Below are 24,300 nucleotides of genomic sequence, written 5' to 3'. Positions count from 1 at the left end.
TCAGTGAGATAAGCACTTCAGAATGCCAAAATCCCAACCTCACCAAACGACTCAACTTTTGACGCTGGTTCCACTGAATTGCTTATTTCAGTGAGATAAGCACGTCAGAAGGCCAAAATCTAAACTTCACTAAACGACTCAACTTTTGATGCTGATTTCACTGAAATGCTTCTTTCAGTCAGATATGCACATCAGAAGGCCAAAATCTCACCTTCACCAAACCACCCAACTTTCGATCCAGGATATACCCAAAGGCTAATTTCAGTGAAATAAGCACTTCAGAAGACAAAAATCTAAACTTCACCAAACCACTCAACTTTCGATGCTGGGATCACTGAAGTGCTTATTTCAGTGAGATAAGCACTTCAGAAGAGCAAAAACTCAACTTCACAAAACCACTCAACTTTCGATGCTGGGCTCACTGCAGTGCTTATTTCAGTGAGATAAGCACTTCAGAATGCCAAAATCCCAACCTCACCAAACGACTCAACTTTTGATACTGGTTTCACTGAAATGCTTCTTTCAGTCAGATAAGCACTTCAGAAGGCCAAAATCTCAACTTCACAAAACCAGCCAACTTTCGATACTGGATTTACCCAAATACTTATTTCAGTGAAATAAGCACTTCAGAAGACCAAAATCTAAACTTCACCAAACCACCCAACTTTCAATGCTGGGTTCACTGACGTGCATATTTCAGTGAGATAAGCACTTCAGAAGACCAAAATCTAAACTTCACCAAACCACCCAACTTTCAAAGCAGGGTTCACTGAAGTGCTTATTTCAGTGAGATAAGCACTTCAGAAGACAAAAATCTCAACATCTCAAAACCACTCAACTTTCGATGCTGTGTTCACTGAAGTGCTTATTTCAGTGAGATAAGCACTTCAGAAGACCAAAATCTAAACTTCAACAAACCATCCAACTTTCAATGCTGGGTTCACTGAAATGCTTCTTTCAGTCAGATAAGCACTTCAGAAGACCAAAATATCAACATCTCAAAACCACTCAACTTTCGTTGCTGGGTTCACTGAAGTGCTTCTTTCAGTGAGATAAGCACTTCAGATGACCGAAATCTCTACATCACCAAACCACTCAAATTTCGATGCTGGGTTCACTGAAGTGCTTATTTCAGTGAGATTAGCACTTCAGAAGACCAAAATCTCAACTTCACCAAACCACCCAACTTTCAATGCTGGGTTCACTGAAGTGCTTATTTCAGTGAGATAAGCACTTCAGAAGACCAAAATCTCACCATCACAAAACCACTCAAATTTCGATGCTGGGTTCACTGAAGTGCTTATTTCAGTGAGATAAGCACTTCAGAAGACCGAAATCTCTACATCACCAAACCACTCAAATTTCGATGCTGGGTTGTCTGAAGTGCTTATTTCAGTGAGATTACCACTTCAGAAGACCAAAATCTCAACATCACAAAACCACTCAAATTTCGATGCTGGGTTCACTGAAGTGCTTATTTCATTGAGATAAGCACTTCACTGCGCCAAAATCCCAACCTCACCAAACGAATCAACTTTTGATGCTGGTTCCTCTGAATTGCTTATTTCAGTGAGATAAGCACTTCAGAAGGCCAAAATCTAAACATCACTAAACGACTCAACTTTTGATACTGATTTCACTGAAATGCTTCTGTCAGTCAGATAAGCACATCAGAAGGCCAAAATCTCAACTTCTCCAAAACACCCAACTTTCGATCCAGGATTTACACAAATGCTTATTTCAGTGAGATAAGCACTTCAGAAGACTAAAATCTTAACTTAACCAAAACACTCAACTTTCGATGCTGAGATCACTGAAGTGCTTATTTCAGTGAGATAAGCACTTCAGAAGACAAAAATCTATACTTCACCAAACCACCCAACTTTCAATGCTGGGTTCACTGAAATGCTTCTTTCAGTGAGATAAGCACTTCAGAATGCCAAAATCCCAACCTCACCAAACGACTCAACTTTTGATACTGGTTTCACTGAAATGCTTATTTCAGTGAGATAAGCACTTCAGAATGCCAAAATCCCAACCTCACCAAACGACTCAACTTTTGACGCTGGTTCCACTGAATTGCTTATTTCAGTGAGATAAGCACTTCAGAAGGCCAAAATCTAAACTTCACTAAACGACTCAACTTTTGATGCTGATTTCACTGAAATGCTTCTTTCAGTCAGATATGCACATCAGAAGTCCAAAATCTCAACTTCACCAAACCACCCAACTTTCGATCCAGGATATACCCAAAGGCTAATTTCAGTGAGATAAGCACTTCAGAAGAAAAAAATCTAAACTTCACCAAACCACTCAACTTTCGATGCTGGGATCACTGAAGTGCTTATTTCAGTGAGATAAGCACTTCAGAAGAGCAAAAACTCAACTTCACAAAACCACTCAAATTTCGATGCTGGGCTCACTGCAGTGCTTATTTCAGTGAGATAAGCACTTCAGAATGCCAAAATCCCAACCTCACCAAACGACTCAACTTTTGATACTGGTTTCACTGAAATGCTTCTTTCAGTCAGATAAGCACTTCAGAAGGCCAAAATCTCAACTTCACAAAACCAGCCAACTTTCGATACTGGATTTACCCAAATGCTTATTTCAGTGAGATAAGCACTTCAGAAGACCAAAATCTAAACTTCACCAAACCACCCAACTTTCAATGCTGGGTTCAGTGACGTGCATATTTCAGTGAGATAAGCACTTCAGAAGACTAAAATCTAAACTTCACCAAACCACCCACCTTTCAATGCTGGGTTCACTGAAGTGCTTATTTCAGTGAGATAAGCACTTCAGAAGACAAAAATCTCAACATCTCAAAACCACTCAACTTTCGATGCTGTGTTCACTGAAGTGCTTATTTCAGTGAGATAAGCACTTCAGAAGACCAAAATCTAACCTTCAACAAACCATCCAACTTTCAATGCTGGGTTCACTGAAATGCTTCTTTCAGTCAGATAAGCACTTCAGAAGAACAAAATGTCAACATCTCAAAACCACTCAACTTTCGTTGCTGGGTTCACTGAAGTGCTTAGTTCAGTGAGATAAGCACTTCAGAAGACCGAAATCTCTACATCACCAAACTACTCAAATTTCGATGCTGGGTTCACTGAAGTGATTATTTCAGTGAGATAAGCACTTCAGAAGACCAAAATCTCAACTTCACCAAACCTCCCAACTTTCAATGCTGGATTCACTGACGTGCTTATTTCATTGAGATAAGCACTTCAGAAGACAAAAATCTCAACATCTCAAAACCACTCAACGTTCGATGCTGTGTTCACTGAATTGCTTATTTCAGTGAGATAAGCACTTCAGAAGACCAAAATCTAAACTTCACCATACCATCCAACTTTCAATGCTGGGTTCACTGAAATGCTTCTTTCAGTCAGATAAGCACTTCAGAAAAACAAAATATCAACATCTCAAAACCACTCAACTTTCATTGCTGGGTTCACTGAAGTGCTTATTTCAGTGAGACAAGCACTTCAGAAGACCAAAATCTCAACTTCACCAAACCACCCAACTTTCAATGCTGGGTTCACTGAAGTGCTTATTTCAGTGAGATAAGCACTTCAGAAGACCAAAATCTCAACATCACAAAACCACTCAAATTTCGATGCTGTGTTCACTGAAGTTCTTATTTCAGTGAGATAAGCACTTCAGAAGACCGAAATCTCTACATCACCAAACCACTCAAATTTCGATGCTGGGTTGTCTGAAGTGCTTATTTCAGTGAGATTACCACTTCAGAAGACCAAAATCTCAACATCACAAAACCACTCAAATTTCGATGCTGGGTTCACTGAAGTGCTTATTTCATTGAGATAAGCACTTCACTGCGCCAAAATCCCAACCTCACCAAACGAATCAACTTTTGATGCTGGTTCCTCTGAATTGCTTATTTCAGTGAGATAAGCACTTCAGAAGGCCAAAATCTAAACATCACTAAACGACTCAACTTTTGATACTGATTTCACTGAAATGCTTCTTTCAGTCAGATAAGCACATCAGAAGGCCAAAATCTCAACTTCTCCAAAACACCCAACTTTCGATCCAGGATTTACACAAATGCTTATTTCAGTGAGATAAGCACTTCAGAAGACTAAAATCTTAACTTCACCAAAACACTCAACTTTCGATGCTGGGATCACTGAAGTGCTTATTTCAGTGAGATAAGCACTTCAGAAGACCAAAATCTAAACTTCACCAAACCACCCAACTTTCAATGCTGGGTTCACTGAAATGCTTCTTTCAGTGAGATAAGCACTTCAGAATGCCAAAATCCCAACCTCACCAAACGACTCAACTTTTGACGCTGGTTCCACTGAATTGCTTATTTCAGTGAGATAAGCACTTCAGAAGGCCAAAATCTAAACTTCACTAAACGACTCAACTTTTGATGCTGATTTCACTGAAATGCTTCTTTCAGTCAGATATGCACATCAGAAGGCCAAAATCTCAACTTCACCAAACCACCCAACTTTCGATCCAGGATTTACACAAATGCTTATTTCAGTGAGATAAGCACTTCAGAAGACTAAAATCTTAACTTCACCAAAACACTCAACTTTCGATGCTGGGATCACTGAAGTGCTTATTTCAGTGAGATAAGCACTTCAGAAGACAAAAATCTAAACTTCACCAAACCACCCAACTTTCAATGCTGGGTTCACTGAAATGCTTCTTTCAGTGAGATAGGCACTTCAGAATGCCAAAATCCCAACCTCACCAAACGGCTCAACTTTTGACGCTGGTTCCACTGAATTGCTTATTTCAGTGAGATAAGCACTTCAGAAGGCCAAAATCTAAACTTCACTAAACGACTCAACTTTTGATGCTGATTTCACTGAAATGCTTCTTTCAGTCAGATATGCACATCAGAAGGCCAAAATCTCAACTTCACCAAACCACCCAACTTTCGATCCAGGATATACCCAAAGGCTAATTTCAGTGAGATAAGCACTTCAGAAGACAAAAATCTAAACTTCACCAAACCACTCAACTTTCGATGCTGGGATCACTGAAGTGCTTATTTCAGTGAGATAAGCACTTCAGAAGAGCAAAAACTCAACTTCACAAAACCACTCAACTTTCGATGCTGGGCTCACTGCAGTGCTTATTTCAGTGAGATAAGCACTTCAGAAGACCGAAATCTCTACATCACCAAACCACTCAAATTTCGATGCTGGGTTCACTGAAGTGCTTATTTCAGTGAGATAAGCACTTCAGAAGGCCAAAATCTCAACTTCACAAAACCAGCCAACTTTCGATACTGGATTTACCCAAATGCTTATTTCAGTGAGATAAGCACTTCAGAAGACCAAAATCTAAACTTCACCAAAGCACCCAACTTTCAATGCTGGGTTCACTGACGTGCTTATTTCAGTGAGATAAGCACTTCAGAAGACCGAAATCTCTACATCACCAAACCACTCAAATTTCGATGCTGGGTTGTCTGAAGTGCTTATTTCAGTGAGATTACCACTTCAGAAGTCCAAAATCTCAACATCACAAAACCACTCAAATTTCGATGCTGGGTTCACTGAAGTGCTTATTTCATTGAGATAAGCACTTCACTGCGCCAAAATCCCAACCTCACCAAACGAATCAACTTTTGATGCTGGTTCCTCTGAATTGCTTATTTCAGTGAGATAAGCACTTCAGAAGGCCAAAATCTAAACATCACTAAACGACTCAACTTTTGATACTGATTTCACTGAAATGCTTCTTTCAGTCAGATAAGCACATCAGAAGGCCAAAATCTCAACTTCACCAAAACACCCAATTTTCGAAACCAGGATTTACACAAATGCTTATTTCAGTGAGATAAGCACTTCAGAAGACCAAAATCTAAACTTCAACAAACCATCCAACTTTCAATGCTGGGTTCACTGAAATGCTTCTTTCAGTCAGATAAGCACTTCAGAAGAACAAAATATCAACATCTCAAAACCACTCAACTTTCGTTGCTGGGTTCACTGAAGTGCTTAGTTCAGTGAGATAAGCACTTCAGAAGACCGAAATCTCTACATCACCAAAACACTCAAATTTCGATGCTGGGTTCACTGAAATGATTATTTCAGTGAGATAAGCACTTCAGAAGACCAAAATCTCAACATCTCAAAACCACTCAACTTTCGATGCTGTGTTCACTGAAGTGCTTATTTCAGTGAGATAAGCACTTCAGAAGACCAAAATGTCAACATCTCAATACCACTCAACTTTCGTTGCTGGGTTCACTGAAGTGCTTATTTCAGTGAGATAAGCACTTCAGAAGACCGAAATCTCTACATCACCAAACTACTCAAATTTCGATGCTGGGTTCACTGAAGTGTTCATTTCAGTGAGATAAGCACTTCAGAAGACCAAAATCAAAACATCTCAAAACCACTCAACTTTCGATGCTGTGTTCACTGAAGTGCTTATTTCAGTGAGATAAGCACTTCAGAAGTCCAAAATCTAAACTTCACCATACCATCCAACTTTCAATGCTGGGTTCACTGAAATGCTTCTTTCAGTCAGATAAGCACTTCAGAAAAACAAAATATCAACATCTCAAAACCACTCAACTTTCGTTGCTGGGTTCAGTGAAGTGCTTATTTCAGTGAGATAAGCACTTCAGAAGACCGAAATCTCTACATCACCAAACCACTCAAATTTCGATGCTGGGTTCACTGAAGTGCTTATTTCAGTGAGATAAGCACTTCAGAAGGCCAAAATCTCAATTTCACCAAACCACCCAACTTTCAATGCTGGGTTCACTGAAGTGCTTATTTCAGTGAGATAAGTACTTCACTACGCCAAAATCCCAACCTCACCAAGCGAGTCCACTTTTGACGCTGGTTCCACTGAATTGCTCATTTCAGTGAGATAAGCACTTCAGAAGGCCAAAATCTAAACATCACTAATCGACTCAACTTTTGATGCTGATTTCACTGAAATGCTTCTTTCAGTCAGATAAGCACATCAGAAGGCCAAAATCTCAACTTCACCAAACCACCCAACTTTCGATCCAGGATTTACACAAATGCTTATTTCAGTGAGATAAGCACTTCAGAATGCCAAAATACCAACCTCACCAAACGACTCAACGTTCGATGCTGGGCTCACTGCAGTGCTTGTTTTAGTGAGATAAGCACTTCAGAGAGCCAAAATCCCAACCTCACCAAACGACTCAACTTTTGATACTGGTTTCACTGAAATGCTTCTTTCAGTCAGATAAGCACTTCAGAAGGCCAAAATCTCAACTTCACAAAACCAGCCAACTTTCGATACTGGATTTACCCAAATGCTTATTTCAGTGAGATAAGCACTTCAGAAGACCAAAATCTAAACTTCACCAAACCACCCAACTTTCAATGCTGGGTTCAGTGACGTGCATATTTCAGTGAGATAAGCACTTCAGAAGACTAAAATCTAAACTTCACCAAACCACCCACCTTTCAATGCTGGGTTCACTGAAGTGCTTATTTCAGTGAGATAAGCACTTCAGAAGACAAAAATCTCAACATCTCAAAACCACTCAACTTTCGATGCTGTGTTCACTGAAGTGCTTATTTCAGTGAGATAAGCACTTCAGAAGACCAAAATCTAACCTTCAACAAACCATCCAACTTTCAATGCTGGGTTCACTGAAATGCTTCTTTCAGTCAGATAAGCACTTCAGAAGAACAAAATGTCAACATCTCAAAACCACTCAACTTTCGTTGCTGGGTTCACTGAAGTGCTTAGTTCAGTGAGATAAGCACTTCAGAAGACCGAAATCTCTACATCACCAAACTACTCAAATTTCGATGCTGGGTTCACTGAAGTGATTATTTCAGTGAGATAAGCACTTCAGAAGACCAAAATCTCAACTTCACCAAACCTCCCAACTTTCAATGCTGGATTCACTGACGTGCTTATTTCATTGAGATAAGCACTTCAGAAGACAAAAATCTCAACATCTCAAAACCACTCAACGTTCGATGCTGTGTTCACTGAATTGCTTATTTCAGTGAGATAAGCACTTCAGAAGACCAAAATCTAAACTTCACCATACCATCCAACTTTCAATGCTGGGTTCACTGAAATGCTTCTTTCAGTCAGATAAGCACTTCAGAAAAACAAAATATCAACATCTCAAAACCACTCAACTTTCATTGCTGGGTTCACTGAAGTGCTTATTTCAGTGAGACAAGCACTTCAGAAGACCAAAATCTCAACTTCACCAAACCACCCAACTTTCAATGCTGGGTTCACTGAAGTGCTTATTTCAGTGAGATAAGCACTTCAGAAGACCAAAATCTCAACATCACAAAACCACTCAAATTTCGATGCTGTGTTCACTGAAGTTCTTATTTCAGTGAGATAAGCACTTCAGAAGACCGAAATCTCTACATCACCAAACCACTCAAATTTCGATGCTGGGTTGTCTGAAGTGCTTATTTCAGTGAGATTACCACTTCAGAAGACCAAAATCTCAACATCACAAAACCACTCAAATTTCGATGCTGGGTTCACTGAAGTGCTTATTTCATTGAGATAAGCACTTCACTGCGCCAAAATCCCAACCTCACCAAACGAATCAACTTTTGATGCTGGTTCCTCTGAATTGCTTATTTCAGTGAGATAAGCACTTCAGAAGGCCAAAATCTAAACATCACTAAACGACTCAACTTTTGATACTGATTTCACTGAAATGCTTCTTTCAGTCAGATAAGCACATCAGAAGGCCAAAATCTCAACTTCTCCAAAACACCCAACTTTCGATCCAGGATTTACACAAATGCTTATTTCAGTGAGATAAGCACTTCAGAAGACTAAAATCTTAACTTCACCAAAACACTCAACTTTCGATGCTGGGATCACTGAAGTGCTTATTTCAGTGAGATAAGCACTTCAGAAGACCAAAATCTAAACTTCACCAAACCACCCAACTTTCAATGCTGGGTTCACTGAAATGCTTCTTTCAGTGAGATAAGCACTTCAGAATGCCAAAATCCCAACCTCACCAAACGACTCAACTTTTGACGCTGGTTCCACTGAATTGCTTATTTCAGTGAGATAAGCACTTCAGAAGGCCAAAATCTAAACTTCACTAAACGACTCAACTTTTGATGCTGATTTCACTGAAATGCTTCTTTCAGTCAGATATGCACATCAGAAGGCCAAAATCTCAACTTCACCAAACCACCCAACTTTCGATCCAGGATTTACACAAATGCTTATTTCAGTGAGATAAGCACTTCAGAAGACTAAAATCTTAACTTCACCAAAACACTCAACTTTCGATGCTGGGATCACTGAAGTGCTTATTTCAGTGAGATAAGCACTTCAGAAGACAAAAATCTAAACTTCACCAAACCACCCAACTTTCAATGCTGGGTTCACTGAAATGCTTCTTTCAGTGAGATAGGCACTTCAGAATGCCAAAATCCCAACCTCACCAAACGGCTCAACTTTTGACGCTGGTTCCACTGAATTGCTTATTTCAGTGAGATAAGCACTTCAGAAGGCCAAAATCTAAACTTCACTAAACGACTCAACTTTTGATGCTGATTTCACTGAAATGCTTCTTTCAGTCAGATATGCACATCAGAAGGCCAAAATCTCAACTTCACCAAACCACCCAACTTTCGATCCAGGATATACCCAAAGGCTAATTTCAGTGAGATAAGCACTTCAGAAGACAAAAATCTAAACTTCACCAAACCACTCAACTTTCGATGCTGGGATCACTGAAGTGCTTATTTCAGTGAGATAAGCACTTCAGAAGAGCAAAAACTCAACTTCACAAAACCACTCAACTTTCGATGCTGGGCTCACTGCAGTGCTTATTTCAGTGAGATAAGCACTTCAGAAGACCGAAATCTCTACATCACCAAACCACTCAAATTTCGATGCTGGGTTCACTGAAGTGCTTATTTCAGTGAGATAAGCACTTCAGAAGGCCAAAATCTCAACTTCACAAAACCAGCCAACTTTCGATACTGGATTTACCCAAATGCTTATTTCAGTGAGATAAGCACTTCAGAAGACCAAAATCTAAACTTCACCAAAGCACCCAACTTTCAATGCTGGGTTCACTGACGTGCTTATTTCAGTGAGATAAGCACTTCAGAAGACCGAAATCTCTACATCACCAAACCACTCAAATTTCGATGCTGGGTTGTCTGAAGTGCTTATTTCAGTGAGATTACCACTTCAGAAGTCCAAAATCTCAACATCACAAAACCACTCAAATTTCGATGCTGGGTTCACTGAAGTGCTTATTTCATTGAGATAAGCACTTCACTGCGCCAAAATCCCAACCTCACCAAACGAATCAACTTTTGATGCTGGTTCCTCTGAATTGCTTATTTCAGTGAGATAAGCACTTCAGAAGGCCAAAATCTAAACATCACTAAACGACTCAACTTTTGATACTGATTTCACTGAAATGCTTCTTTCAGTCAGATAAGCACATCAGAAGGCCAAAATCTCAACTTCACCAAAACACCCAATTTTCGAAACCAGGATTTACACAAATGCTTATTTCAGTGAGATAAGCACTTCAGAAGACCAAAATCTAAACTTCAACAAACCATCCAACTTTCAATGCTGGGTTCACTGAAATGCTTCTTTCAGTCAGATAAGCACTTCAGAAGAACAAAATATCAACATCTCAAAACCACTCAACTTTCGTTGCTGGGTTCACTGAAGTGCTTAGTTCAGTGAGATAAGCACTTCAGAAGACCGAAATCTCTACATCACCAAAACACTCAAATTTCGATGCTGGGTTCACTGAAATGATTATTTCAGTGAGATAAGCACTTCAGAAGACCAAAATCTCAACATCTCAAAACCACTCAACTTTCGATGCTGTGTTCACTGAAGTGCTTATTTCAGTGAGATAAGCACTTCAGAAGACCAAAATGTCAACATCTCAATACCACTCAACTTTCGTTGCTGGGTTCACTGAAGTGCTTATTTCAGTGAGATAAGCACTTCAGAAGACCGAAATCTCTACATCACCAAACTACTCAAATTTCGATGCTGGGTTCACTGAAGTGTTCATTTCAGTGAGATAAGCACTTCAGAAGACCAAAATCAAAACATCTCAAAACCACTCAACTTTCGATGCTGTGTTCACTGAAGTGCTTATTTCAGTGAGATAAGCACTTCAGAAGTCCAAAATCTAAACTTCACCATACCATCCAACTTTCAATGCTGGGTTCACTGAAATGCTTCTTTCAGTCAGATAAGCACTTCAGAAAAACAAAATATCAACATCTCAAAACCACTCAACTTTCGTTGCTGGGTTCAGTGAAGTGCTTATTTCAGTGAGATAAGCACTTCAGAAGACCGAAATCTCTACATCACCAAACCACTCAAATTTCGATGCTGGGTTCACTGAAGTGCTTATTTCAGTGAGATAAGCACTTCAGAAGGCCAAAATCTCAATTTCACCAAACCACCCAACTTTCAATGCTGGGTTCACTGAAGTGCTTATTTCAGTGAGATAAGTACTTCACTACGCCAAAATCCCAACCTCACCAAGCGAGTCCACTTTTGACGCTGGTTCCACTGAATTGCTCATTTCAGTGAGATAAGCACTTCAGAAGGCCAAAATCTAAACATCACTAATCGACTCAACTTTTGATGCTGATTTCACTGAAATGCTTCTTTCAGTCAGATAAGCACATCAGAAGGCCAAAATCTCAACTTCACCAAACCACCCAACTTTCGATCCAGGATTTACACAAATGCTTATTTCAGTGAGATAAGCACTTCAGAATGCCAAAATACCAACCTCACCAAACGACTCAACGTTCGATGCTGGGCTCACTGCAGTGCTTGTTTTAGTGAGATAAGCACTTCAGAGAGCCAAAATCCCAACCTCACCAAACGACTCAACTTTTGATACTGGTTTCACTGAAATGCTTCTTTCAGTCAGATAAGCACTTCAGAAGGCCAAAATCTCAACTTCACAAAACCAGCCAACTTTCGATACTGGATTTACCCAAATGCTTATTTCAGTGAGATAAGCACTTCAGAAGACCAAAATCTAAACTTCACCAAACCACCCAACTTTCAATGCTGGGTTCACTGAAGTGCTTATTTCAGTGAGATAAGCACTTCAGAAGACCAAAATCTAAACTTCACCAAACCACCCAACTTTGAATGTTGGGTTCACTGAAGTGCTTATTTCAGTGAGATAAGCACTTCAGAAGACCATAATCTAAACATCTCAAAACCACTCAACTTTCGATGCTGTGTTCACTGAAGTGCTTATTTCAGTGAGATAAGCACTTCAGAAGACCAAAATCTAAACTTCACCAAACCACCCAACTTTCAATGCTGGGTTCACTGAAGTGCTTATTTCAGTGAGATAAGCACTTCAGAAGACCAAAATCTCAACTTCACCAAACCACCCAACTTTCAATGCTGGGTTCACTGAAGTGCTTATTTCAGTGAGATAAGTACTTCACTACGCGAAAATCCCAACCTCACCAAGCGACTCAACATTTGATGCTGGTTCCACTGAATTGCTTATTTCAGTGAGATAAGCACTTCAGTAGGCCAAAAACTAAACTTCACTAAACGACTCAACTTTTGATGCTGATTTCACTGAAATGCTTCTTTCAGTCAGATATGCACATCAGAAGGCCAAAATCTCAACTTCACCAAACCACCCAACTTTCGATCCAGGATATACCCAAAGGCTAATTTCAGTGAGATAAGCACTTCAGAAGACAAAAATCTAAACTTCACCAAACCACTCAACTTTCGATGCTGGGATCACTGAAGTGCTTATTTCAGTGAGATAAGCACTTCAGAAGAGCAAAAACTCAACTTCACCACAACACCCAACTTTCGATCCAGGATTTACACAAATGCTTATTTCAGTGAGATAAGCACTTCAGAAGACTAAAATCTTAACTTCACCAAAACACTCAACTTTCGATGCTGGGATCACTGAAGTGCTTATTTCAGTGAGATAAGCACTTCAGAAGACCAAAATCTAAACTTCACCAAACCACCCAACTTTCAATGCTGGGTTCACTGAAATGCTTCTTTCAGTGAGATAAGCACTTCAGAATGCCAAAATCCCAACCTCACCAAACGACTCAACTTTTGACGCTGGTTCCACTGAATTGCTTATTTCAGTGAGATAAGCACTTCAGAAGGCCAAAATCTAAACTTCACTAAACGACTCAACTTTTGATGCTGATTTCACTGAAATGCTTCTTTCAGTCAGATATGCACATCAGAAGGCCAAAATCTCAACTTCACCAAACCACCCAACTTTCGATCCAGGATATACCCAAAGGCTAATTTCAGTGAGATAAGCACTTCAGAAGACAAAAATCTAAACTTCACCAAACCACTCAACTTTCGATGCTGGGATCACTGAAGTGCTTATTTCAGTGAGATAAGCACTTCAGAAGAGCAAAAACTCACCTTCACAAAACCACTCAACTTTCGATGCTGGGCTCACTGCAGTGCTTATTTCAGTGAGATAAGCACTTCAGAAGACCGAAATCTCTACATCACCAAACCACTCAAATTTCGATGCTGGGTTCACTGAAGTGCTTATTTCAGTGAGATAAGCACTTCAGAAGGCCAAAATCTCAACTTCACAAAACCAGCCAACTTTCGATACTGGATTTACCCAAATGCTTATTTCAGTGAGATAAGCACTTCAGAAGACCAAAATCTAAACTTCACCAAAGCACCCAACTTTCAATGCTGGGTTCACTGACGTGCTTATTTCAGTGAGATAAGCACTTCAGAAGACCGAAATCTCTACATCACCAAACCACTCAAATTTCGATGCTGGGTTGTCTGAAGTGCTTATTTCAGTGAGATTACCACTTCAGAAGACCAAAATCTCAACATCACAAAACCACTCAAATTTCGATGCTGGGTTCACTGAAGTGCTTATTTCATTGAGATAAGAACTTCACTGCGCCAAAATCCCAACCTCACCAAACGAATCAACTTTTGATGCTGGTTCCTCTGAATTGCTTATTTCAGTGAGATAAGCACTTCAGAAGGCCAAAATCTAAACATCACTAAACGACTCAACTTTTGATACTGATTTCACTGAAATGCTTCTTTCAGTCAGATAAGCACTTCAGAAGGCCAAAATCTCAACTTCACAAAACCAGCCAACTTTCGATACTGGATTTACCCAAATGCTTATATCAGTGAGATAAGCACTTCAGAAGACCAAAATCTAAACTTCACCAAAGCACCCAACTTTCAATGCTGGGTTCACTGACGTGCTTATTTCAGTGAGATAAGCACTTCAGAAGACCGAAATCTCTACATCACCAAACCACTCAAATTTCGATGCTGGGTTGTCTGAAGTGCTTATTTCAGTGAGATTACCACTTCAGAAGACCAAAATCTCAACATCACAAAACCACTCAAATTTCGATGCTGGGTTCACTGAAGTGCTTATTTCATTGAGATAAGCACTTCACTGCGCCAAAATCCCAACCTCACCAAACGAATCAACTTTTGATGCTGGTTCCTCTGAATTGCTTATTTCAGTGAGATAAGCACTTCAGAAGGCCAAAATCTAAACATCACTAAACGACTCAACTTTTGATACTGATTTCACTGAAATGCTTCTTTCAGTCAGATAAGCACATCGGAAGGCCAAAATCTCAACTTCACCAAAACACCCAACTTTCGATCCAGGATTTACACAAATGCTTATTTCAGTGAGATAAGCACTTCAGAAGACAAAAATCTTAACTTCACCAAAACACTCAACTTTCGATGCTGGGATCACTGAAGTGCTTATTTCAGTGAGATAAGCACTTCAGAAGACCAAAATCTAAACTTCACCAAACCACCCAACTTTCAATGCTGGGTTCACTGAAATGCTTCTTTCAGTGAGATAAGCACTTCAGAATGCCAAAATCCCAACCTCACCAAACGACTCAACTTTTGATACTGGTTTCACTGAAATGCTTATTTCAGTGAGATAAGCACTTCAGAATGCCAAAATCCCAACCTCACCAAACGACTCAACTTTTGACGCTGGTTCCACTGAATTGCTTATTTCAGTGAGATAAGCACGTCAGGAGGCCAAAATCTAAACTTCACTAAACGACTCAACTTTTGATGCTGATTTCACTGAAATGCTTCTTTCAGTCAGATATGCACATCAGAAGGCCAAAATCTCACCTTCACCAAACCACCCAACTTTCGATCCAGGATATACCCAAAGGCTAATTTCAGTGAAATAAGCACTTCAGAAGACAAAAATCTAAACTTCACCAAACCACTCAACTTTCGATGCTGGGATCACTGAAGTGCTTATTTCAGTGAGATAAGCACTTCAGAAGAGCAAAAACTCAACTTCACAAAACCACTCAACTTTCGATGCTGGGCTCACTGCAGTGCTTATTTCAGTGAGATAAGCACTTCAGAATGCCAAAATCCCAACCTCACCAAACGACTCAACTTTTGATACTGGTTTCACTGAAATGCTTCTTTCATTCAGATAAGCACTACAGAAGTCCAAAATCTCAACTTCACAAAACCAGCCAACTTTCGATACTGGATTTACCCAAATGCTTATTTCAGTGAAATAAGCACTTCAGAAGACCAAAATCTAAACTTCACCAAACCACCCAACTTTCAATGCTGGGTTCACTGACGTGCATATTTCAGTGAGATAAGCACTTCAGAAGACCAAAATCTAAACTTCACCAAACCACCCAAATTTCAATGCAGGGTTCACTGAAGTGCTTATTTCAGTGAGATAAGCACTTCAGAAGACAAAAATCTCAACATCTCAAAACCACTCAACTTTCGATGCTGTGTTCACTGATGTGCTTATTTCAGTGAGATAAGCACTTCAGAAGAGCAAAAACTCAACTTCACAAAACCACTCAACTTTCGATGCTGGGCTCACTGCAGTGCTTATTTCAGTGAGATAAGCACTTCAGAATGCCAAAATCCCAACCTCACCAAACGACTCAACTTTTGATACTGGTTTCACTGAAGTGCTTATTTCAGTGAGATAAGTACTTCACTACGCGAAAATCCCAACCTCACCAAGCGACTCAACATTTGATGCTGGTTCCACTGAATTGCTTATTTCAGTGAGATAAGCACTTCAGTAGGCCAAAAACTAAACTTCACTAAACGACTCAACTTTTGATGCTGATTTCACTGAAATGCTTCTTTCAGTGAGATATGCACATCAGAAGGCCAAAATCTCAACTTCACCAAACCACCCAATTTTCGATCCAGGTTATACCCAAAGGCTAATTTCAGTGAGATAAGCACTTCAGAAGACCGAAATCTCTACATCACCAAACCACTCAAATTTCGATGCTGGGTTGTCTGAAGTGCTTATTTCAGTGAGATTACCACTTCAGAAGACCAAAATCTCAACATCACAAAACCACTCAAATTTCGATGCTGGGTTCACTGAAGTGCTTATTTCATTGAGATAAGAACTTCACTGCGCCAAAATCCCAACCTCACCAAACGAATCAACTTTTGATGCTGGTTCCTCTGAATTGCTTATTTCAGTGAGATAAGCACTTCAGAAGGCCAAAATCTAAACATCATTAAACGACTCAACTTTTGATACTGATTTCACTGAAATGCTTCTTTCAGTCAGATAAGCACTTCAGAAGGCCAAAATCTCAACTTCACAAAACCAGCCAACTTTCGATACTGGATTTACCCAAATGCTTATATCATTGAGATAAGCACTTCAGAAGACCAAAATCTAAACTTCACCAAAGCACCCAACTTTCAATGCTGGGTTCACTGACGTGCTTATTTCAGTGAGATAAGCACTTCAGAAGACCGAAATCTCTACATCACCAAACCACTCAAATTTCGATGCTGGGTTGTCTGAAGTGCTTATTTCAGTCAGATTACCACTTCAGAAGACCAAAATCTCAACATCACAAAACCACTCAAATTTCGATGCTGGGTTCACTGAAGTGCTTATTTCATTGAGATAAGCACTTCACTGCGCCAAAATCCCAACCTCACCAAACGAATCAACTTTTGATGCTGGTTCCTCTGAATTGCTTATTTCAGTGAGATAAGCACTTCAGAAGGCCAAAATCTAAACATCACTAAACGACTCAACTTTTGATACTGATTTCACTGAAATGCTTCTTTCAGTCAGATAAGCACATCGGAAGGCCAAAATCTCAACTTCACCAAAACACCCAACTTTCGATCCAGGATTTACACAAATGCTTATTTCAGTGAGATAAGCACTTCAGAAGACTAAAATCTTAACTTCACCAAAACACTCAACTTTCGATGCTGGGATCACTGAAGTGCTTATTTCAGTGAGATAAGCACTTCAGAAGACCAAAATCTAAACTTCACCAAACCACCCAACTTTCAATGCTGGGTTCACTGAAATGCTTCTTTCAGTGAGATAAGCACTTCAGAATGCCAAAATCCCAACCTCAACAAACGACTCAACTTTTGATACTGGTTTCACTGAAATGCTTATTTCAGTGAGATAAGCACTTCAGAATGCCAAAATCCCAACCTCACCAAACGACTCAACTTTTGACGCTGGTTCCACTGAATTGCTTATTTCAGTGAGATAAGCACGTCAGAAGGCCAAAATCTAAACTTCACTAAACGACTCAACTTTTGATGCTGATTTCACTGAAATGCTTCTTTCAGTCAGATATGCACATCAGAAGGCCAAAATCTCACCTTCACCAAACCACCCAACTTTCGATCCAGGATATACCCAAAGGCTAATTTCAGTGAAATAAGCACTTCAGAAGACAAAAATCTAAACTTCACCAAACCACTCAACTTTCGATGCTGGGATCACTGAAGTGCTTATTTCAGTGAGATAAGCACTTCAGAAGAGCAAAAACTCAACTTCACAAAACCACTCAACTTTCGATGCTGGGCTCACTGCAGTGCTTATTTCAGTGAGATAAGCACTTCAGAATGCCAAAATCCCAACCTCACCAAACGACTCAACTTTTGATACTGGTTTCACTGAAATGCTTCTTTCAGTCAGATAAGCACTTCAGAAGGCCAAAATCTCAACTTCACAAAACCAGCCAACTTTCGATACTGGATTTACCCAAATACTTATTTCAGTGAAATAAGCACTTCAGAAGACCAAAATCTAAACTTCACCAAACCACCCAACTTTCAATGCTGGGTTCACTGACGTGCATATTTCAGTGAGATAAGCACTTCAGAAGACCAAAATCTAAACTTCACCAAACCACCCAACTTTCAAAGCAGGGTTCACTGAAGTGCTTATTTCAGTGAGATAAGCACTTCAGAAGACAAAAATCTCAACATCTCAAAACCACTCAACTTTCGATGCTGTGTTCACTGAAGTGCTTATTTCAGTGAGATAAGCACTTCAGAAGACCAAAATCTAAACTTCAACAAACCATCCAACTTTCAATGCTGGGTTCACTGAAATGCTTCTTTCAGTCAGATAAGCACTTCAGAAGACCAAAATATCAACATCTCAAAACCACTCAACTTTCGTTGCTGGGTTCACTGAAGTGCTTCTTTCAGTGAGATAAGCACTTCAGATGACCGAAATCTCTACATCACCAAACCACTCAAATTTCGATGCTGGGTTCACTGAAGTGCTTATTTCAGTGAGATTAGCACTTCAGAAGACCAAAATCTCAACTTCACCAAACCACCCAACTTTCAATGCTGGGTTCACTGAAGTGCTTATTTCAGTGAGATAAGCACTTCAGAAGACCAAAATCTCACCATCACAAAACCACTCAAATTTCGATGCTGGGTTCACTGAAGTGCTTATTTCAGTGAGATAAGCACTTCAGAAGACCGAAATCTCTACATCACCAAACCACTCAAATTTCGATGCTGGGTTGTCTGAAGTGCTTATTTCAGTGAGATTACCACTTCAGAAGACCAAAATCTCAACATCACAAAACCACTCAAATTTCGATGCTGGGTTCACTGAAGTGCTTATTTCATTGAGATAAGCACTTCACTGCGCCAAAATCCCAACCTCACCAAACGAATCAACTTTTGATGCTGGTTCCTCTGAATTGCTTATTTCAGTGAGATAAGCACTTCAGAAGGCCAAAATCTAAACATCACTAAACGACTCAACTTTTGATACTGATTTCACTGAAATGCTTCTGTCAGTCAGATAAGCACATCAGAAGGCCAAAATCTCAACTTCTCCAAAACACCCAACTTTCGATCCAGGATTTACACAAATGCTTATTTCAGTGAGATAAGCACTTCAGAAGACTAAAATCTTAACTTAACCAAAACACTCAACTTTCGATGCTGAGATCACTGAAGTGCTTATTTCAGTGAGATAAGCACTTCAGAAGACAAAAATCTATACTTCACCAAACCACCCAACTTTCAATGCTGGGTTCACTGAAATGCTTCTTTCAGTGAGATAAGCACTTCAGAATGCCAAAATCCCAACCTCACCAAACGACTCAACTTTTGATACTGGTTTCACTGAAATGCTTATTTCAGTGAGATAAGCACTTCAGAATGCCAAAATCCCAACCTCACCAAACGACTCAACTTTTGACGCTGGTTCCACTGAATTGCTTATTTCAGTGAGATAAGCACTTCAGAAGGCCAAAATCTAAACTTCACTAAACGACTCAACTTTTGATGCTGATTTCACTGAAATGCTTCTTTCAGTCAGATATGCACATCAGAAGTCCAAAATCTCAACTTCACCAAACCACCCAACTTTCGATCCAGGATATACCCAAAGGCTAATTTCAGTGAGATAAGCACTTCAGAAGAAAAAAATCTAAACTTCACCAAACCACTCAACTTTCGATGCTGGGATCACTGAAGTGCTTATTTCAGTGAGATAAGCACTTCAGAAGAGCAAAAACTCAACTTCACAAAACCACTCAAATTTCGATGCTGGGCTCACTGCAGTGCTTATTTCAGTGAGATAAGCACTTCAGAATGCCAAAATCCCAACCTCACCAAACGACTCAACTTTTGATACTGGTTTCACTGAAATGCTTCTTTCAGTCAGATAAGCACTTCAGAAGGCCAAAATCTCAACTTCACAAAACCAGCCAACTTTCGATACTGGATTTACCCAAATGCTTATTTCAGTGAGATAAGCACTTCAGAAGACCAAAATCTAAACTTCACCAAACCACCCAACTTTCAATGCTGGGTTCAGTGACGTGCATATTTCAGTGAGATAAGCACTTCAGAAGACTAAAATCTAAACTTCACCAAACCACCCACCTTTCAATGCTGGGTTCACTGAAGTGCTTATTTCAGTGAGATAAGCACTTCAGAAGACAAAAATCTCAACATCTCAAAACCACTCAACTTTCGATGCTGTGTTCACTGAAGTGCTTATTTCAGTGAGATAAGCACTTCAGAAGACCAAAATCTAACCTTCAACAAACCATCCAACTTTCAATGCTGGGTTCACTGAAATGCTTCTTTCAGTCAGATAAGCACTTCAGAAGAACAAAATGTCAACATCTCAAAACCACTCAACTTTCGTTGCTGGGTTCACTGAAGTGCTTAGTTCAGTGAGATAAGCACTTCAGAAGACCGAAATCTCTACATCACCAAACTACTCAAATTTCGATGCTGGGTTCACTGAAGTGATTATTTCAGTGAGATAAGCACTTCAGAAGACCAAAATCTCAACTTCACCAAACCTCCCAACTTTCAATGCTGGATTCACTGACGTGCTTATTTCATTGAGATAAGCACTTCAGAAGACAAAAATCTCAACATCTCAAAACCACTCAACGTTCGATGCTGTGTTCACTGAATTGCTTATTTCAGTGAGATAAGCACTTCAGAAGACCAAAATCTAAACTTCACCATACCATCCAACTTTCAATGCTGGGTTCACTGAAATGCTTCTTTCAGTCAGATAAGCACTTCAGAAAAACAAAATATCAACATCTCAAAACCACTCAACTTTCATTGCTGGGTTCACTGAAGTGCTTATTTCAGTGAGACAAGCACTTCAGAAGACCAAAATCTCAACTTCACCAAACCACCCAACTTTCAATGCTGGGTTCACTGAAGTGCTTATTTCAGTGAGATAAGCACTTCAGAAGACCAAAATCTCAACATCACAAAACCACTCAAATTTCGATGCTGTGTTCACTGAAGTTCTTATTTCAGTGAGATAAGCACTTCAGAAGACCGAAATCTCTACATCACCAAACCACTCAAATTTCGATGCTGGGTTGTCTGAAGTGCTTATTTCAGTGAGATTACCACTTCAGAAGACCAAAATCTCAACATCACAAAACCACTCAAATTTCGATGCTGGGTTCACTGAAGTGCTTATTTCATTGAGATAAGCACTTCACTGCGCCAAAATCCCAACCTCACCAAACGAATCAACTTTTGATGCTGGTTCCTCTGAATTGCTTATTTCAGTGAGATAAGCACTTCAGAAGGCCAAAATCTAAACATCACTAAACGACTCAACTTTTGATACTGATTTCACTGAAATGCTTCTTTCAGTCAGATAAGCACATCAGAAGGCCAAAATCTCAACTTCACCACAACACCCAACTTTCGATCCAGGATTTACACAAATGCTTATTTCAGTGAGATAAGCACTTCAGAAGACTAAAATCTTAACTTCACCAAAACACTCAACTTTCGATGCTGGGATCACTGAAGTGCTTATTTCAGTGAGATAAGCACTTCAGAAGACCAAAATCTAAACTTCACCAAACCACCCAACTTTCAATGCTGGGTTCACTGAAATGCTTCTTTCAGTGAGATAAGCACTTCAGAATGCCAAAATCCCAACCTCACCAAACGACTCAACTTTTGACGCTGGTTCCACTGAATTGCTTATTTCAGTGAGATAAGCACTTCAGAAGGCCAAAATCTAAACTTCACTAAACGACTCAACTTTTGATGCTGATTTCACTGAAATGCTTCTTTCAGTCAGATATGCACATCAGAAGGCCAAAATCTCAACTTCACCAAACCACCCAACTTTCGATCCAGGATTTACACAAATGCTTATTTCAGTGAGATAAGCACTTCAGAAGACTAAAATCTTAACTTCACCAAAACACTCAACTTTCGATGCTGGGATCACTGAAGTGCTTATTTCAGTGAGATAAGCACTTCAGAAGACAAAAATCTAAACTTCACCAAACCACCCAACTTTCAATGCTGGGTTCACTGAAATGCTTCTTTCAGTGAGATAGGCACTTCAGAATGCCAAAATCCCAACCTCACCAAACGGCTCAACTTTTGACGCTGGTTCCACTGAATTGCTTATTTCAGTGAGATAAGCACTTCAGAAGGCCAAAATCTAAACTTCACTAAACGACTCAACTTTTGATGCTGATTTCACTGAAATGCTTCTTTCAGTCAGATATGCACATCAGAAGGCCAAAATCTCAACTTCACCAAACCACCCAACTTTCGATCCAGGATATACCCAAAGGCTAATTTCAGTGAGATAAGCACTTCAGAAGACAAAAATCTAAACTTCACCAAACCACTCAACTTTCGATGCTGGGATCACTGAAGTGCTTATTTCAGTGAGATAAGCACTTCAGAAGAGCAAAAACTCAACTTCACAAAACCACTCAACTTTCGATGCTGGGCTCACTGCAGTGCTTATTTCAGTGAGATAAGCACTTCAGAAGACCGAAATCTCTACATCACCAAACCACTCAAATTTCGATGCTGGGTTCACTGAAGTGCTTATTTCAGTGAGATAAGCACTTCAGAAGGCCAAAATCTCAACTTCACAAAACCAGCCAACTTTCGATACTGGATTTACCCAAATGCTTATTTCAGTGAGATAAGCACTTCAGAAGACCAAAATCTAAACTTCACCAAAGCACCCAACTTTCAATGCTGGGTTCACTGACGTGCTTATTTCAGTGAGATAAGCACTTCAGAAGACCGAAATCTCTACATCACCAAACCACTCAAATTTCGATGCTGGGTTGTCTGAAGTGCTTATTTCAGTGAGATTACCACTTCAGAAGTCCAAAATCTCAACATCACAAAACCACTCAAATTTCGATGCTGGGTTCACTGAAGTGCTTATTTCATTGAGATAAGCACTTCACTGCGCCAAAATCCCAACCTCACCAAACGAATCAACTTTTGATGCTGGTTCCTCTGAATTGCTTATTTCAGTGAGATAAGCACTTCAGAAGGCCAAAATCTAAACATCACTAAACGACTCAACTTTTGATACTGATTTCACTGAAATGCTTCTTTCAGTCAGATAAGCACATCAGAAGGCCAAAATCTCAACTTCACCAAAACACCCAATTTTCGAAACCAGGATTTACACAAATGCTTATTTCAGTGAGATAAGCACTTCAGAAGACCAAAATCTAAACTTCAACAAACCATCCAACTTTCAATGCTGGGTTCACTGAAATGCTTCTTTCAGTCAGATAAGCACTTCAGAAGAACAAAATATCAACATCTCAAAACCACTCAACTTTCGTTGCTGGGTTCACTGAAGTGCTTAGTTCAGTGAGATAAGCACTTCAGAAGACCGAAATCTCTACATCACCAAAACACTCAAATTTCGATGCTGGGTTCACTGAAATGATTATTTCAGTGAGATAAGCACTTCAGAAGACCAAAATCTCAACATCTCAAAACCACTCAACTTTCGATGCTGTGTTCACTGAAGTGCTTATTTCAGTGAGATAAGCACTTCAGAAGACCAAAATGTCAACATCTCAATACCACTCAACTTTCGTTGCTGGGTTCACTGAAGTGCTTATTTCAGTGAGATAAGCACTTCAGAAGACCGAAATCTCTACATCACCAAACTACTCAAATTTCGATGCTGGGTTCACTGAAGTGTTCATTTCAGTGAGATAAGCACTTCAGAAGACCAAAATCAAAACATCTCAAAACCACTCAACTTTCGATGCTGTGTTCACTGAAGTGCTTATTTCAGTGAGATAAGCACTTCAGAAGTCCAAAATCTAAACTTCACCATACCATCCAACTTTCAATGCTGGGTTCACTGAAATGCTTCTTTCAGTCAGATAAGCACTTCAGAAAAACAAAATATCAACATCTCAAAACCACTCAACTTTCGTTGCTGGGTTCAGTGAAGTGCTTATTTCAGTGAGATAAGCACTTCAGAAGACCGAAATCTCTACATCACCAAACCACTCAAATTTCGATGCTGGGTTCACTGAAGTGCTTATTTCAGTGAGATAAGCACTTCAGAAGGCCAAAATCTCAATTTCACCAAACCACCCAACTTTCAATGCTGGGTTCACTGAAGTGCTTATTTCAGTGAGATAAGTACTTCACTAC

Source organism: Stegostoma tigrinum, unplaced genomic scaffold (assembly GCF_030684315.1).
Source record: "Stegostoma tigrinum isolate sSteTig4 unplaced genomic scaffold, sSteTig4.hap1 scaffold_55, whole genome shotgun sequence".
In the NCBI taxonomy this organism is placed as follows: Eukaryota; Metazoa; Chordata; class Chondrichthyes; order Orectolobiformes; family Stegostomatidae; genus Stegostoma; species Stegostoma tigrinum.
Note: the sequence above shows the minus strand (reverse complement) of the source record.